The sequence below is a fragment of the Phyllobates terribilis genome, unplaced genomic scaffold (assembly GCF_046119375.1).
Source record: "Phyllobates terribilis strain yellow unplaced genomic scaffold, ASM4611937v1 Scaffold_66__1_contigs__length_7565176, whole genome shotgun sequence".
Classification (NCBI taxonomy): domain Eukaryota; kingdom Metazoa; phylum Chordata; class Amphibia; order Anura; family Dendrobatidae; genus Phyllobates; species Phyllobates terribilis.
Window position 1 is genome coordinate 2,339,000 of NW_027362826.1, and position 16,660 is coordinate 2,355,659.

Sequence of the window (16,660 nt, forward strand, 5' to 3'; positions counted from 1 at the left end):
ATGCCCCTCCATCCATCCATCCTGGGTAGGTGTATATGCCCCTCCATCCATCCATCCTGGGTAGGTGTATATACCCCTCCATCCATCCATCCTGGGTAGGTGTATATGCCCCTCCATCCATCCATCCTGGGAAGGTGTATATGCCCCTCCATCCATCCATCCTGGGAAGGTGTATATGCCCCTCCATTCATCCATCCTGGGTAGGTGTATATGCCACCTCTCCATCCTGGTGGGTATATGCCCCCCCTCCATCCATCCTGGTGGGTATATGCCCCCCCTCCATCCATCCTGGTGGGTATATGCCCCCCCTCCATCCATCCTGGTGGGTATATGCCCCCCCTCCATCCATCCTGGTGGGTATATGCCCCCCCTCCATCCATCCTGGTGGGTATATGCCCCCCCTCCATCCATCCTGGTGGGTATATGCCCCCCCTCCATCCATCCTTGTCGGTATATGCCCCCCTCCATCCTTGTCGGTATATGCCCCACCTTCATCCTTGTGGGTATACACCCCCCCTCCATCCTTGTGGGTGTATGCCCCCCCTCCATCCATCCTGGTGGGTAAATGCCCCCTTCATCCATCCTGGTGGGTAAATGCCCCCTTCATCCATCCTGGTGGGTAAATGCCCCCCTTCATTGGTGGGTATATGCACACTCCCTACATCCTGGTGGGTATATGCCTCTTCCATCCATCCTGGTGGGTATATGCCTCCCCCTCCACCCTGGTGGGTATATGCCTCCAACTCCACCCTGGTGGGTATATGCCTCCAACTCCACCCTGGTGGGTATATGCCTCCAACTCCACCCTGGTGGGTATATGCCCCCATATATTCACTGCAAAGGAAAAAAAAAACAATAAACGCTTCTACTCACCTTCCACGTTCCCACGCAGCGCTGTGTCTGTGTTGCCTGAAGATGTTGGCAGTGATAACAGCAGAGAAGCTGAGATCACCGCACGGCGCCGCCGCAGATACTCACTCGGGGCCTCCACTCCCAGGCATTTCCTCCCCGGCAGCTCCTGTCATGGCACGCTCTGACTGAGCAGTGCGTGTGACGACAGGGGGAATGTACAGCTTACACTGCAGGCTCCACAAAGATGGCTGCAATCTCCTCCCACGGCTGCGACCTGAACAGCCAAGGGGGCGTGCCCAGGTCACAGCTAGATGCAGGAGGAGCGGCTTCTAATGTTAGAGATAGGGTCGGTGACAGACTACTGTCTCTTATGGCCAGGGCTGCCGTAAATGAGGTGTGTAAGAGCGCTTCTTACACACCCCCCAAATAAAAATGGCAGCCCCCAGTGGCCAATGTAAAAATAAATAAATAAAAAACTAATAAAGTGGAACATTTAATTTTGTATTAAAAATAATTGATTACATAATTATTAATACAAAACATAAAATGGTGGCCCCTTCCCTGTAAGAATAGCACACGGCTCTTTTCACGTCTGGTTATTTCTGTAACAGGTAGAATATGCTCCGTTATAGACCGGGGACAGGTTTACAGCTCTATTTTTTGTGGACGATTGATCTGTAAATCAGAACTGAGACCGGTCCGATTTTCATCCGATTTGTAGATAAAGATCATCTATTGAAGTCAATGAGTCTGTCAGAAAAATGGCCAGAACCAACCATGTTGCCTGCACTGCCTGTTTTCCAGGGTCTATAGGCCGGGCAAGCGAGGCTAGGAAACCTTTAGCTTTTTACTTTACATATAAAAAATATGCCCCACTGAGGAGAAAAACTAACACCCTGACTGAAATCAGATGAAAATTAGAAAAAAACACTGATTAAAACCTGACATGTGAACGGGGCCTTAGGCTTTAATCAGATGTCAGCAGGGTCGGACTGGGGTGTCTGGGGCCCACAGGGGACATTGACTCTAGGGGCCACCTCCAGCAATATGCAGATCTCTTTTCTCTGCTCTCCCTGTTATAGTGGAGCAGTGACCGGCGGCTCCTCACATCTACTGTGCACAGACTAGAACAGGGATGGACAATTTCTGGAGTTTGCATGAAAGAGCTTCTTTGGTTAAAACAAGTGATCACAGATTCATGGGCTGCACAGGATAGGTGATCACTTATTGATTGGAAGAATGGGGAAGTTTTATCCCTGACAGGACACTTATCCCCATTTTACAATGCAGCGACAGGTGGGACGTCTGACCACAGCCTCATTCGTTCTCTTGGGGGCTTCCAAAAAAGAGCAGCGCTCGCAGCCTCTGAGGGAATGAATGGATCAGTGGTCGAGTCGCACATGAGCTCCAGTCTAATGGGGAGAAAAGCTCCACATTCTGCCGATCGGTGCAGGTCCCAGTAGTCAGACCCCCACCAATCAATAAGTTATCACTGATCCTGTGGAGAGGTGATTACTTGTTTTCCCCGGAGAACCCCTGTAAGTGCATCTCTGACGCTCTGCTCCAAGTATTTCATCTCTAAGGCCACAGCCACACTATCAGTATTCAGTCAGGATTATTCTCAGGAGTGGGAGCCAAAACCAGGTGAGGAACAATCAGAGAAAAGGTAGAATAGAAACAAGTCACCAATTCTGGATTTATCACCCACTCCTGCTTTTGCCTCTCACTACTGAGAAAAAATACTGACCAAATACTGATAGTGAAGCCGTGGCCTCATGGAAAAAAATCTTTTCCTAGTTAATCTCAGCGAGAACAAATGACCGCCATACACAACATAATCCACTATAACAACACCAATAATACCACATACAAAAGGGACAAATATCACCACACCATGACCAGACCACATATTACCACCACATAGTGACCAAATAGTACAATACTGATCAGGAATAAAAACCACAATACTAACAACACTGTCACTATACATATGAGCTCTATATATAGTGTCAGTGTACAGGTAATACAGTGATCACCAGTGACATTATACACAGGAGCTCTGTATATAGTGACAGTGTACAGGTAATACAGTGATCACCGGTGACATTATACACAGGAGCTCTGTATATAGTGTACAGGTAATACAGTTATCACGAGTGACATACACAGGAGCTCAGTATATACTATATAGTGTAAGTGTACAGTAATACACTGACTCACCAGTGATGTCTCTAGGTGAAGTTCTTCATCTTCGCTTTTCTTCATCTGGCACAGTCCGCCATCACTTCTTCCAGCCAGGAATCATCTCTGCAGAAAATAACACACAGTTATCAATAACTGATCTCTTTTAGAGCACATTCCCACTTTTCCCCAGGATTCTACACTACACCAGTTGAAGAAATAAAGCGACATAGTGGCGCCCTGCACAGTAACAGGACCCCCCTTTTGTCCCCTCTTATGGAAAACAGTTTCCTAAAAAGTAAATTATATTACAGAAGTAATAATGTCCCTAATTGGACTCTAAAGTAATAATGTTCCCCATTCGCCATCATAAACTAATAAAGTTCCTCAATCTGGCCCCTAAACAGTAATAAAGTCCCTTGTCCAGCGTGGCCACCCATCTATCCAACCTGACCCCCCCCCCCCCCCCATATATCCATTCTGGTCTCCATGTGTCCAGCCTGCCCCTCCCATATATCCATCCGGGCCTCCATGTGTCCAGCCCGCCCCCCTTCATATATCCATCCTGTCCCCCTCATATATGCATCCCACCCCACCCCATATATCTATCCAGGTCCCCATGTGTCCAGCTTGCCGCCCTTCACCTCCATGTGTCCATCCAGGTCCCCAACTTGGCCACCTTCACCTCCATGTGTCCGATCATGCGTCCAGCCAGCCCCCCCCCCTTCAGCCCCGTGCCTCCATCCATAAGTCTCCCCATGCGTCCAGCCAGCCCCCCCTTCAGCCCCATGCCTCAATCCATGTCTCCCCATGCGTCCAGCCAGCCCCCCCTTCAGCCTCCTGCCTCCATCCATATGTCACCCCATGCGTCCACCCAGCCCCCCCTTCAGCCCCATGTCCCCATCCATGTCACCATGGGTCCAGCCAGCCCCCCCCCTTCAGTCCCATGTCCCCATGGGTCCAGCCAGCCCCCCCTTCAGCCCCATGTCCCCATCCATGTCCCCATGGGTCCAGCCAGCCCCATGTCCCCATCCATGTCCCCATGGGTCCAGCCAGCCCCATGTCCCCATCCATGTCCCCATGGGTCCAGCCATGTCCCCATCCAGCCCCATGTCCCCATCCATGTCCCCATGGGTCCATCCAGCCCCATGTCCCCATCCATGTCCCCATGGGTCCATCCATGGCCCCATGCCCCCATCCATGTCCCCATGGGTCCATCCATGGCCCCATGCCCCCATCCATGTCCCCATGGGTCCATCCATGGCCCCATGCCCCCATCCATGTCCCCATGGGTCCATCCATGGCCCCATGCCCCCATCCATGTCCCCATGGGTCCATCCATGGCCCCATGTCCCCATCCATGTCCCCATGGGTCCATCCATGTCCCCATGGGTCCATCCATGGCCCCATGTCCCCATCCATGTCCCCATGGGTCCATCCATGGCCCCATGTCCCCATCCATGGCCCCATGTCCCCATCCATGTCCCCATGGGTCCATCCATGGCCCCATGTCCCCATCCATGTCCCCATGGGTCCATCCATGGCCCCATGTCCCCATCCATGTCCCCATGGGTCCATCCATGGCCCCATGTCCCCATCCATGTCCCCATGGGTCCATCCATGGCCCCATGTCCCCATCCATGTCCCCATGGGTCCATCCATGGCCCCATGTCCCCATCCATGTCCCCATGGGTCCATCCATGGCCCCATGTCCCCATCCATGTCCCCATGGGTCCATCCATGGCCCCATGTCCCCATCCATGTCCCCATGGGTCCATCCATGGCCCCATGTCCCCATCCATGTCCCCATGGGTCCATCCATGGCCCCATGTCCCCATCCATGTCCCCATGGGTCCATCCATGGCCCCATGTCCCCATCCATGTCCCCATGGGTCCATCCATGGCCCCAAGTCCCCATCCATGTCCCCATGGGTCCATCCATGGCCCCATGTCCCCATCCATGTCCCCATCCATGTCCCCATGTCCCCATCCATGTCCCCATGTCCCCATCCATGTCCCCATCCATGGCCCCATGTCCCCATCCATGTCCCCATCCATGTCCCCATCCATGGCCCCATGTCCCCATCCATGTCCCCATGGGTCCATCCATGGCCCCATGTCCCCATCCATGTCCCCATGGGTCCATCCATGGCCCCATGTCCCAATCCATGGCCCCATGTCCCCATCCATGGCCCCATGTCCCCATCCATGTCCCCATGGGTCCATCCATGGCCCCATGTCCCCATCCATGTCCCCATGGGTCCATCCATGGCCCCATGTCCCCATCCATGTCCCCATGGGTCCATCCATGGCCCCATGTCCCCATCCATGTCCCCATGGGTCCATCCATGGCCCCATGCGTCCATCCATGGCCCCATGCGTCCATCCATGGCCCCATGCGTCCATCCATGGCCCCATGTCCCCATCCATGGCCCCATGCGTCCATCCATGGCCCCATGTCCCCATCCATGGCCCCATGGGTCCATCCATGGCCCCATGTCCCCATCCATGGCCCCATGGGTCCATCCATGGCCCCATGTCCCCATCCATGTCCCCATCCATGGCCCCATGTCCAAATCCATGGCCCCATGGGTCCATCCATGGCCCCATGTCCCCATCCATGTCCCCATCCATGTCCCCATGGGTCCATCCATGTCCCCATCCATGTCCCCATGGGTCCATCCATGTCCCCATGGGTCCATCCATGTCCCCATCCATGTCCCCATGGGTCCATCCATGTCCCCATCCATGTCCCCATCCATGTCCCCATCCATGTCCCCATGTCCCCATCCATGTCCCCATGGGTCCATCCATGTCCCCATCCATGTCCCCATGGGTCCATCCATGTCCCCATCCATGTCCCCATGGGTCCATCCATGTCCCCATCCATGTCCCCATGGGTCCATCCATGTCCCCATCCATGTCCCCATGGGTCCATCCATGTCCCCATCCATGTCCCCATGGGTCCATCCATGTCCCCATGGGTCCATCCATGTCCCCATGGGTCCATCCATGTCCCCATCCATGTCCCCATGTGCCCATCCATGTCCCCATCCATGTCCCCATGGGTCCATCCATGTCCCCATGTGCTCATCCATGTCCCCATGTCCCCATCCATGTCCCCATCCATGTCCCCATGTCCCCATCCATGTCCCCATGGGTCCATCCATGTCCCCATGGGTCCATCCATGTCCCCATCCATGTCCCCATGGGTCCATCCATGTCCCCATGGGTCCATCCATGTCCCCATCCATGTCCCCATGGGTCCATCCATGTCCCCATGGGTCCATCCATGTCCCCATCCATGTCCCCATGGGTCCATCCATGTCCCCATCCATGTCCCCATGGGTCCATCCATGTCCCCATCCATGTCCCCATGGGTCCATCCATGTCCCCATCCATGTCCCCATGGGTCCATCCATGTCCCCATCCATGTCCCCATGGGTCCATCCATGTCCCCATCCATGTCCCCATGGGTCCATCCATGTCCCCATCCATGTCCCCATGGGTCCATCCATGTCCCCATCCATGTCCCCATGGGTCCATCCATGTCCCCATGGGTCCATCCATGGGTCCATCCATGTCCCCATCCATGTCCCCATGGGTCCATCCATGTTCCCATCCATGTCCCCATGGGTCCATCCATGTCCCCATCCATGTCCCCATGGGTCCATCCATGTCCCCATCCATGTCCCCATGGGTCCATCCATGTCCCCATCCATGTCCCCATGGGTCCATCCATGTCCCCATCCATGTCCCCATGGGTCCATCCATGTCCCCATCCATGTCCCCATGGGTCCATCCATGTCCCCATCCATGTCCCCATGGTCCATCCATGTCCCCATCCATGTCCCCATGGGTCCATCCATGTCCCCATCCATGTCCCCATGTCCCCATCCATGTCCCCATGGGTCCATCCATGTCCCCATCCATGTCCCCATGGGTCCATCCATGTCCCCATCCATGTCCCCATGGGTCCATCCATGTCCCCATCCATGTCCCCATGGGTCCATCCATGTCCCCATCCATGTCCCCATGGGTCCATCCATGTCCCCATGGGTCCATCCATGTCCCCATCCATGTCCCCATGGGTCCATCCATGTCCCCATGGGTCCATCCATGTCCCCATCCATGTCCCCATGGGTCCATCCATGTCCCCATGGGTCCATCCATGTCCCCATCCATGTCCCCATGGGTCCATCCATGTCCCCATGGGTCCATCCATGTCCCCATCCATGTCCCCATCCATGTCCCCATGGGTCCATCCATGTCCCCATCCATGTCCCCATGGGTCCATCCATGTCCCCATCCATGTCCCCATGGGTCCATCCATGTCCCCATCCATGTCCCCATGGGTCCATCCATGTCCCCATCCATGTCCCCATGGGTCCATCCATGTCCCCATCCATGTCCCCATCCATGTCCCCATCCATGTCCCCATCCATGTCCCCATGTCCCCATCCATGTCCCCATGGGTCCATCCATGTCCCCATCCATGTCCCCATGGGTCCATCCATGTCCCCATCCATGTCCCCATGGGTCCATCCATGTCCCCATGGGTCCATCCATGTCCCCATCCATGTCCCCATGGGTCCATCCATGTCCCCATCCATGTCCCCATGGGTCCATCCATGTCCCCATCCATGTCCCCATGGGTCCATCCATGTCCCCATCCATGTCCCCATGGGTCCATCCGTCCCCATCCATGTCCCCATGGGTCCATCCAGCCCCCCCTTCAGCCCCATGTCCCCATGTCCCCATCCATGTCCCCATGGGTCCATCCATGTCCCCATCCATGTCCCCATGGGTCCATCCATGTCCCCATCCATGTCCCCATGGGTCCATCCATGTCCCCATGGGTCCATCCATGTCCCCATCCATGTCCCCATGGGTCCATCCATGTCCCCATCCATGTCCCCATGGGTCCATCCATGTCCCCATCCATGTCCCCATGGGTCCATCCATGTCCCCATGGGTCCATCCATGTCCCCATCCATGTCCCCATGGGTCCATCCATGTCCCCATCCATGTCCCCATGGGTCCATCCATGTCCCCATGGGTCCATCCATGTCCCCATCCATGTCCCCATGGGTCCATCCATGTCCCCATCCATGTCCCCATGGGTCCATCCATGTCCCCATCCATGTCCCCATGGGTCCATCCATGTCCCCATCCATGTCCCCATGGGTCCATCCATGTCCCCATCCATGTCCCCATGGGTCCATCCATGTCCCCATGCATGTCCCCATGGGTCCATCCATGTCCCCATGGGTCCATCCATGGGTCCATCCATGTCCCCATCCATGTCCCCATGGGTCCATCCATGTCACCATCCATGTCCCCATGGGTCCATCCATGTCCCCATCCATGTCCCCATGGGTCCATCCATGTCCCCATCCATGTCCCCATGGGTCCATCCATGTCCCCATCCATGTCCCCATGGGTCCATCCATGTCCCCATCCATGTCCCCATGGGTCCATCCATGTCCCCATCCATGTCCCCATGGGTCCATCCATGTCCCCATCCATGTCCCCATGGGTCCATCCATGTCCCCATCCATGTCCCCATGGGTCCATCCATGTCCCCATCCATGTCCCCATGGTCCATCCATGTCCCCATGGGTCCATCCATGTCCCCATGGGTCCATCCATGTCCCCATCCATGTCCCCATGGATCCATCCATGTCCCCATCCATGTCCCCATGGGTCCATCCATGTCCCCATCCATGTCCCCATGGGTCCATCCATGTCCCCATGGGTCCATCCATGTCCCCATCCATGTCCCCATGGGTCCATCCATGTCCCCATCCATGTCCCCATGGGTCCATCCATGTCCCCATCCATGTCCCCATGGGTCCATCCATGTCCCCATCCATGTCCCCATGGGTCCATCCATGTCCCCATGTCCCCATCCATGTCCCCATCCATGTCCCCATGGGTCCATCCATGTCCCCATCCATGTCCCCATGGGTCCATCCATGTCCCCATCCATGTCACCATGGGTCCATCCATGTCCCCATCCATGTCCCCATGGGTCCATCCATGTCCCCATCCATGTCCCCATGGGTCCATCCATGTCCCCATCCATGTCCCCATGGGTCCATCCATGTCCCCATCCATGTCCCCATCCATGTCCCCATGGGTCCATCCATGTCCCCATCCATGTCCCCATGGTTCCATCCATGTCCCCATCCATGTCCCCATGGGTCCATCCGTCCCCATCCATGTCCCCATGGGTCCATCCAGCCCCATGTCCCCATGGGTCCATCCAGCCCCCCCTTCAGCCCCATGTCCCCATGGGTCCATCCATGTCCCCATGGGTCCATCCATGTCCCCATCCATGTCCCCATGGGTCCATCCATGTCCCCATCCATGTCCCCATGGGTCCATCCATGTCCCCATCCATGTCCCCATGGGTCCATCCATGTCCCCATCCATGTCCCCATGGGTCCATCCATGTCCCCATCCATGTCCCCATGGGTCCATCCATGTCCCCATCCATGTCCCCATGGGTCCATCCATGTCCCCATCCATGTCCCCATGGGTCCATCCATGTCCCCATGGGTCCATCCATGTCCCCATGTCCCCATCCATGTCCCCATGGGTCCATCCATGTCCCCATGGGTCCATCCATGTCCCCATCCATGTCCCCATGGGTCCATCCATGTCCCCATGTCCCCATGGGTCCATCCATGTCCCCATGGGTCCATCCATGTCCCCATCCATGTCCCCATGGGTCCATCCATGTCCCCATCCATGTCCCCATGGGTCCATCCATGTCCCCATGGGTCCATCCATGTCCCCATCCATGTCCCCATGGGTCCATCCATGTCCCCATCCATGTCCCCATGGGTCCATCCATGTCCCCATCCATGTCCCCATGGGTCCATCCATGTCCCCATCCATGTCCCCATGGGTCCATCCATGTCCCCATCCATGTCCCCATGGGTCCATCCATGTCCCCATGGGTCCATCCATGTCCCATCCATGTCCCCATGGGTCCATCCATGTCCCCATGGGTCCATCCATGTCCCCATCCATGTCCCCATGGGTCCATCCATGTCCCCATCCATGTCCCCATGGGTCCATCCATGTCCCCATCCATGTCCCCATGGGTCCATCCATGTCCCCATGGGTCCATCCATGTCCCCATCCATGTCCCCATGGGTCCATCCATGTCCCCATCCATGTCCCCATGGGTCCATCCATGTCCCCATCCATGTCCCCATGGGTCCATCCATGTCCCCATCGGTCCATCCATGTCCCCATCCATGTCCCCATGGGTCCATCCATGTCCCCATGGGTCCATCCATGGGTCCATCCATGTCCCCATGGGTCCATCCATGGGTCCATCCATGTCCCCATGGGTCCATCCATGTCCCCATCCATGTCCCCATGGGTCCATCCATGTCCCCATGTCCCCATCCATGTCCCCATGGGTCCATCCATGTCCCCATGGGTCCATCCATGTCCCCATCCATGTCCCCATGGGTCCATCCATGTCCCCATCCATGTCCCCATGGGTCCATCCATGTCCCCATCCATGTCCCCATCCATGTCCCCATGGGTCCATCCATGTCCCCATCCATGTCCCCATGGTCCATCCATGTCCCCATCCATGTCCCCATGGGTCCATCCATGTCCCCATGGGTCCATCCATGTCCCCATCCATGTCCCCATGGGTCCATCCATGTCCCCATCCATGTCCCCATGGGTCCATCCATGTCCCCATGGGTCCATCCATGTCCCCATCCATGTCCCCATGGGTCCATCCATGTCCCCATCCATGTCCCCATGGGTCCATCCATGTCCCCATCCATGTCCCCATGGGTCCATCCATGTCCCCATGGGTCCATCCATGTCCCCATCCATGTCCCCATGGGTCCATCCATGTCCCCATCCATGTCCCCATGGGTCCATCCATGTCCCCATCCATGTCCCCATGGGTCCATCCATGTCCCCATCCATGTCCCCATGGGTCCATCCATGTCCCCATCCATGTCCCCATGTCCCCATGGGTCCATCCATGTCCCCATCCATGTCCCCATGGGTCCATCCATGTCCCCATCCATGTGCCCATGGGTCCATCCATGTCCCCATGGGTCCATCCATGTCCCCATCCATGTCCCCATGGGTCCATCCATGTCCCCATCCATGTCCCCATGGGTCCATCCGTCCCCATCCATGTCCCCATGGGTCCATCCAGCCCCATGTCCCCATGGGTCCATCCAGCCCCCCCTTCAGCCCCATGTCCCCATGGGTCCATCCATGTCCCCATCCATGTCCCCATGGGTCCATCCATGTCCCCATCCATGTCCCCATGGGTCCATCCATGTCCCCATCCATGTCCCCATGGGTCCATCCATGTCCCCATCCATGTCCCCATGGGTCCATCCATGTCCCCATCCATGTCCCCATGGGTCCATCCATGTCCCCATCCATGTCCCCATGGGTCCATCCATGTCCCCATCCATGTCCCCATCCATGTCCCCATGTCCCCATCCATGTCCCCATCCATGTCCCCATGGGTCCATCCATGTCCCCATCCATGTCCCCATCCATGTCCCCATGGGTCCATCCATGTCCCCATCCATGTCCCCATGGGTCCATCCATGTCCCCATGGGTCCATCCATGTCCCCATCCATGTCCCCATCCATGTCCCCATGGGTCCATCCATGTCCCCATGGGTCCATCCATGTCCCCATCCATGTCCCCATGGGTCCATCCATGTCCCCATGGGTCCATCCATGTCCCCATCCATGTCCCCATGGGTCCATCCATGTCCCCATGGGTCCATCCATGTCCCCATCCATGTCCCCATCCATGTCCCCATGGGTCCATCCATGTCGCCATGGGTCCATCCATGTCCCCATCCATGTCCCCATGGGTCCATCCATGTCCCCATCCATGTCCCCATGTCCCCATCCATGTCCCCATGGGTCCATCCATGTCCCCATGTCCCATCCATGTCCCCATGGGTCCATCCATGTCCCCATCCATGTCCCCATGGGTCCATCCATGTCCCCATCCATGTCCCCATGGGTCCATCCATGTCCCCATCCATGTCCCCATGGGTCCATCCATGTCCCCATCCATGTCCCCATGGGTCCATCCATGTCCCCATCCATGTCCCCATGGGTCCATCCATGTCCCCATCCATGTCCCCATGGGTCCATCCATGTCCCCATCCATGTCCCCATGGGTCCATCCATGTCCCCATCCATGTCCCCATGGGTCCATCCATGTCCCCATCCATGTCCCCATGGGTCCATCCATGTCCCCATCCATGTCCCCATGGGTCCATCCATGTCCCCATGGGTCCATCCATGTCCCCATCCATGTCCCCATGGGTCCATCCATGTCCCCATCCATGTCCCCATGGGTCCATCCATGTCCCCATGGGTCCATCCATGTCCCCATCCATGTCCCCATGGGTCCATCCGTCCCCATCCATGTCCCCATGGGTCCATCCAGCCCCCCCTTCAGCCCCATGTCCCCATGTCCCCATCCATGTCCCCATGGGTCCATCCATGTCCCCATGTCCCCATCCATGTCCCCATGGGTCCATCCATGTCCCCATGGGTCCATCCATGTCCCCATCCATGTCCCCATGGGTCCATCCATGTCCCCATCCATGTCCCCATGGGTCCATCCATGTCCCCATCCATGTCCCCATGGGTCCATCCATGTCCCCATCCATGTCCCCATGGGTCCATCCATGTCCCCATGGGTCCATCCATGTCCCCATCCATGTCCCCATGGGTCCATCCATGTCCCCATCCATGTCCCCATGGGTCCATCCATGTCCCCATGGGTCCATCCATGTCCCCATCCATGTCCCCATGGGTCCATCCATGTCCCCATCCATGTCCCCATGGGTCCATCCATGTCCCCATCCATGTCCCCATGGGTCCATCCATGTCCCCATCCATGTCCCCATGGGTCCATCCATGTCCCCATGCATGTCCCCATGGGTCCATCCATGTCCCCATCCATGTCCCCATGGGTCCATCCATGTCCCCATGGGTCCATCCATGGGTCCATCCATGTCCCCATCCATGTCCCCATGGGTCCATCCATGTCCCCATCCATGTCCCCATGGGTCCATCCATGTCCCCATCCATGTCCCCATGGGTCCATCCATGTCCCCATCCATGTCCCCATGGGTCCATCCATGTCCCCATCCATGTCCCCATGGGTCCATCCATGTCCCCATCCATGTCCCCATGGGTCCATCCATGTCCCCATCCATGTCCCCATGGGTCCATCCATGTCCCCATCCATGTCCCCATGGGTCCATCCATGTCCCCATCCATGTCCCCATGGTCCATCCATGTCCCCATGGGTCCATCCATGTCCCCATCCATGTCCCCATGGATCCATCCATGTCCCCATCCATGTCCCCATGGGTCCATCATGTCCCCATCCATGTCCCCATGGGTCCATCCATGTCCCCATGGGTCCATCCATGTCCCCATCCATGTCCCCATGGGTCCATCCATGTCCCCATCCATGTCCCCATGGGTCCATCCATGTCCCCATCCATGTCCCCATGGGTCCATCCATGTCCCCATCCATGTCCCCATGGGTCCATCCATGTCCCCATGTCCCCATCCATGTCCCCATCCATGTCCCCATCCATGTCCCCATGGGTCCATCCATGTCCCCATCCATGTCCCCATGGGTCCATCCATGTCCCCATCCATGTCCCCATGGGTCCATCCATGTCCCCATCCATGTCCCCATGGGTCCATCCATGTCCCCATCCATGTCCCCATGGGTCCATCCATGTCCCCATCCATGTCCCCATGGGTCCATCCATGTCCCCATCCATGTCCCCATCCATGTCCCCATGGGTCCATCCATGTCCCCATCCATGTCCCCATGGGTCCATCCATGTCCCCATCCATGTCCCCATGGGTCCATCCGTCCCCATCCATGTCCCCATGGGTCCATCCAGCCCCATGTCCCCATGGGTCCATCCAGCCCCCCCTTCAGCCCCATGTCCCCATGGGTCCATCCATGTCCCCATGGGTCCATCCATGTCCCCATCCATGTCCCCATGGGTCCATCCATGTCCCCATCCATGTCCCCATGGGTCCATCCATGTCCCCATCCATGTCCCCATGGGTCCATCCATGTCCCCATCCATGTCCCCATGGGTCCATCCATGTCCCCATCCATGTCCCCATGGGTCCATCCATGTCCCCATCCATGTCCCCATGGGTCCATCCATGTCCCCATGGGTCCATCCATGTCCCCATGTCTCCATCCATGTCCCCATGGGTCCATCCATGTCCCCATGGGTCCATCCATGTCCCCATCCATGTCCCCATGGGTCCATCCATGTCCCCATGGGTCCATCCATGTCCCCATCCATGTCCCCATGGGTCCATCCATGTCCCCATCCATGTCCCCATGGGTCCATCCATGTCCCCATCCATGTCCCCATGGGTCCATCCATGTCCCCATCCATGTCCCCATGGGTCCATCCATGTCCCCATCCATGTCCCCATGGGTCCATCCATGTCCCCATGTCCCCATCCATGTCCCCATCCATGTCCCCATGGGTCCATCCATGTCCCCATGGGTCCATCCATGTCCCCATGGGTCCATCCATGTCCCCATCCATGTCCCCATGGGTCCATCCATGTCCCCATCCATGTCCCCATGGGTCCATCCATGTCCCCATCCATGTCCCCATGGGTCCATCCATGTCCCCATCCATGTCCCCATGGGTCCATCCATGTCCCCATCCATGTCCCCATGGGTCCATCCATGTCCCCATCCATGTCCCCATGGGTCCATCCATGTCCCCATCCATGTCCCCATGGGTCCATCCATGTCCCCATCCATGTCCCCATGGGTCCATCCATGTCCCCATCCATGTCCCCATGGGTCCATCCATGTCCCCATGGGTCCATCCATGGGTCCATCCATGTCCCCATGGGTCCATCCATGGGTCCATCCATGTCCCCATGGGTCCATCCATGTCCCCATCCATGTCCCCATGGGTCCATCCATGTCCCCATGTCCCCATCCATGTCCCCATGGGTCCATCCATGTCCCCATGGGTCCATCCATGTCCCCATCCATGTCCCCATGGGTCCATCCATGTCCCCATCCATGTCCCCATGGGTCCATCCATGTCCCCATCCATGTCCCCATCCATGTCCCCATGGGTCCATCCATGTCCCCATCCATGTCCCCATGGTCCATCCATGTCCCCATCCATGTCCCCATGGGTCCATCCATGTCCCCATGGGTCCATCCATGTCCCCATCCATGTCCCCATGGGTCCATCCATGTCCCCATCCATGTCCCCATGGGTCCATCCATGTCCCCATGGGTCCATCCATGTCCCCATCCATGTCCCCATGGGTCCATCCATGTCCCCATGGGTCCATCCATGTCCCCATCCATGTCCCCATGGGTCCATCCATGTCCCCATCCATGTCCCCATGGGTCCATCCATGTCCCCATCCATGTCCCCATGGGTCCATCCATGTCCCCATCCATGTCCCCATGGGTCCATCCATGTCCCCATCCATGTCCCCATGGGTCCATCCATGTCCCCATGGGTCCATCCATGTCCCCATGGGTCCATCCATGTCCCCATCCATGTCCCCATGGGTCCATCCATGTCCCCATCCATGTCCCCATGGGTCCATCCATGTCCCCATGGGTCCATCCATGTCCCCATCCATGTCCCCATGGGTCCATCCATGTCCCCATCCATGTCCCCATGGGTCCATCCGTCCCCATCCATGTCCCCATGGGTCCATCCAGCCCCATGTCCCCATGGGTCCATCCAGCCCCCCCTTCAGCCCCATGTCCCCATGGGTCCATCCATGTCCCCATGGGTCCATCCATGTCCCCATCCATGTCCCCATGGGTCCATCCATGTCCCCATCCATGTCCCCATGGGTCCATCCATGTCCCCATCCATGTCCCCATGGGTCCATCCATGTCCCCATCCATGTCCCCATGGGTCCATCCATGTCCCCATCCATGTCCCCATGGGTCCATCCATGTCCCCATCCATGTCCCCATCCATGTCCCCATGTCCCCATCCATGTCCCCATGGGTCCATCCATGTCCCCATCCATGTCCCCATGGGTCCATCCATGTCCCCATCCATGTCCCCATGGGTCCATCCATGTCCCCATCCATGTCCCCATGGGTCCATCCATGTCCCCATGGGTCCATCCATGTCCCCATCCATGTCCCCATGGGTCCATCCATGTCCCCATGGGTCCATCCATGTCCCCATCCATGTCCCCATGGGTCCATCCATGTCCCCATGGGTCCATCCATGTCCCCATCCATGTCCCCATGGGTCCATCCATGTCCCCATGGGTCCATCCATGTCCCCATCCATGTCCCCATGGGTCCATCCATGTCCCCATGGGTCCATCCATGTCCCCATCCATGTCCCCATGGGTCCATCCATGTCCCCATCCATGTCCCCATGTCCCCATCCATGTCCCCATGGGTCCATCCATGTCCCCATGTCCCATCCATGTCCCCATGGGTCCATCCATGTCCCCATCCATGTCCCCATGGGTCCATCCATGTCCCCATCCATGTCCCCATGGGTCCATCCATGTCCCCATCCATGTCCCC

General features: G+C 57.6%; 1 long non-coding RNA gene across 1 annotated transcript in view; it reads right to left on the bottom strand.

Moving 5' to 3' along the window:
• The window catches only part of LOC141193546 (uncharacterized), a 44,140-nt gene that overhangs the window by 22,007 nt on the left and 5,473 nt on the right, over positions 1-16,660 (bottom strand). Inside the window, exon 2 of the long non-coding RNA XR_012266458.1 lies at positions 3,073-3,159. This is a non-coding gene — a long non-coding RNA (uncharacterized lncRNA). The remainder of the gene's footprint in view (positions 1-3,072; positions 3,160-16,660) is intronic.